The sequence below is a fragment of the Anneissia japonica genome, unplaced genomic scaffold (assembly GCF_011630105.1).
Source record: "Anneissia japonica isolate Jap-2015-1 unplaced genomic scaffold, ASM1163010v1 scaffold1606_len605190_cov180, whole genome shotgun sequence".
NCBI classification, from domain to species: Eukaryota; Metazoa; Echinodermata; class Crinoidea; order Comatulida; family Comatulidae; genus Anneissia; species Anneissia japonica.
The window spans coordinates 473674-476745 of NW_022749369.1; the positions used below are offsets into that span (position 1 = coordinate 473674).

At 35.1% G+C, this 3072-nt stretch overlaps 1 pseudogene; it reads left to right on the forward strand.

The window, feature by feature from the left end:
• Positions 1-2251, forward strand: part of LOC117121090 — a 6227-nt pseudogene extending 3976 nt beyond the window's left edge.
• Positions 2252-3072: the final 821 nt, after the last annotated feature.

The window sequence follows — 3072 nt, forward strand, 5'->3', positions numbered from 1 at the left end:
ATATACATATATATATATATATATATATATATTCATTTATTTATATTTTAGCTATAAACGCAGTGATGAAGTCACTTCATTGGCTGCCAGGTGATAAGATACTCATCACAAATCAGACGTACGAAGCTGTTAGGAACACTGCGCTTTTCATCAGTCAAATGAATAAAGGTATGATTCATCAGGTGATACAACTCCTCAAAATGGAAACAAAATTTATAAAAAAAAATAATCGTCAATATTTTATACAACCAATAACCACATTTTATTAAATGTGGTATCATTCTATTGTTATTTAAGGAGTTGAAGTTGTTACAATGGATGTGTGCTTCCCGATTGACGGGAAAAAAAAGCTGGTTGACCAATTGGCTACGATACTTGATGCAGATAAAGGGATCAAACTGGCGATATTAGATCACATCACCAGTGTGTCTGCCATCCTTATGCCCGTAGAGGAAATGATACCAGAGTGTCATAAAAGAGGGGTGATGGTGATGTTGGATGGTGCGCATGCTCCTGGACAGGTTAAACTGCAATTGGACAAACTTGGAGCAGATTTCTACACAGGTATAATCTATACAATTTAAAGCATTTTGTAGCTCTTCTCTTAGCTCTTCTTTAAGATGCTTGCTTCCCAATATAGAACCATGAGTTCAAATCACATGACACAAGCTTTTTTTTGTTAACGATTAAATACAAGTTCACTTCCCAAGCTTCATAAACATACTTCCCATAAATATATCGTTTCCTCCATACAAGATCATATTATTTACATAAATTTCATGATCTGATTAAAATTTTTTTATAGGTAACCTGCACAAATGGTGTTTTGCAACACGAGGTTGTGCTCTTCTCCACATTGACCCAAAGCACTCTGACGTCATCCATCCTCTGGTGACTTCTCGTGCGCAATTCCATTCTCGTCTGCGCAATTCCATTCTCGTCTGCGCGATCGTTTTATGCAACAGGCAACCAAAGATTACACGTCATTGTGCACAGCAACGGCTGCAATTGAGTTCATGGAGGACATTGGAATGGTACGATACACTTCTTAAAAATCGTTGAAAAATAATTAAATAGAATCAGTAGGCCTATTCATTTACAGTATTGACTTTACCAAAAATTCACTTTTTAACTCTGCTAAAATTCCCATTAAACTTTACGATTAAAATTATCCTAAACATGTAAACGATCAAAAGAGGTCTTTTAAATGTTTAGTTTTTCGCTAGGGCTAAACAGTATGTATATTTTATTTTTCCAGGAAGCCATATCCCAGTATAATACGAATTTAGTAGAGTGGGCTGCAGACATGCTTGCCAACGCATGGAAAACAACTCATCTACCAGTACACCGTAGTCTGAGGGCTCCCTTCATGGCTCTTGTGAGGCTTCCAGAAAATATAAATGATGTAAAATTGAACTGCGACACTTCAAACAAATTACTGGCCGAAATTTACAAGAAATACAAGATTCACTGCATATTTACAGTTGTAGATAACAAATTATGGGTCAGAGTTTCAGCTCAAATTTACAACTACAAAGACGATTATTTCAAGTTGCGAGATGCAGTAGCAGATTTTTCTCGATGAAAATAATATACTTAATCAATTGTATATAATTATAATGCTCTTTTTGGCATCCCGTTTATTTAATTAATTTGCACTTGCTACTGACTATTAAAAGAAATACAGTACAATAAAAAAAATCGCAATTTGGTTTATTTTATTATGTTTAAAAAGATATAACATATTTCGCAAAAATCAGGACTTTTTAACATGCGCACACCCAAACCCTATTCGTTTTGACTCACAGGTGTTAATCCCCACAGACGTTAAATATAATTCATTTAAGACTAAGATTAAGAACTTTAGCTATCTTTTCGCAGTAATTTATAATAGCGGCCATCGCCGCTACCTAGGAGTACCCCCTCAATCGGTGTATAAGTTTTCGTAACCAAAAACGCCTCAGAGGTTATTTTCGGACGTCTAGAAAACAAACATTTAGCGTGGGAGTGCCACCGGACCCCCTAGGGTGGTGTTATCTCGGCCCCCCCCCCTTTTCGGACATCTCTGGATCCGCCCCTGACAATATAGGCCTACTCGGCTCCCTGAGGGAGTATTCCATTGAATATATTTTCTATTTTCTTTCACTTTGATCCTAATTATAGATACCGTATTATTTTTATGTAATCTGTAACTAGTAGGCCAATATTATAATATTTATGTACAATTCATGAAAATAAATGTAGAATTGAATACAATTTTGTAATGCGAATTTCTTTCATCGACATTTATAAACCGTACATGAATAAAAAAAATAACATGAAAATTGAAAGAGAATTATATTTAAAATTGAATTACAATTGTAAAAATTAATTTAATCATTATAATTATACAAATTACATGAAAATTATATACACAATCGATTCAAATTAAAAACATTGAGAATAAGTAAGACCTAGTATAAATTAACATGGAAGTAAAATTGATTAGATTAAGAAATTTAATTGCATTATGCTTTTGATAGACAATATAGTTATGGGTCCGTTATAATTAACAATTACAGTACTTAAGGTGTATTCACATCGGATCGGAACCGAAATTTGGACTGCATTTCCGATGCGCTGAACGTCAACGTCCCTATAACACACTGATTCAATTTTCTGATCGGATCCGAAAATTCGGATTCGGTGTAAATGCAGGGTGACTATAAGTTCATCTCAAGCGCAGATCCAGTAGTGGAACGGGGAGTGGGCAAGTGCCTCCCTGTATTGCCACTACATTTTAAAATGTCAATGCATATCAATGTTATGTATTGACATAAGCGCTACCCACTTTACTATTCTGAAATCTGTTGTACTCGTACCCGCCCATCCCCCTTCCCACCCCCACATTTGAAGAATTCTGGATTCTGGACATACAGATTCACAAAATGGCTCCAAAAACACCAGATAAAAAAAATTGTGCGATAGATTTTCTCTATTAGATGGTCACTACCCTCATAATACAGCAATATAACAAATAGGCCTATAAAGCTTTAGTCATATCAAGGTTACTGAGCCATTTCCAAATACATG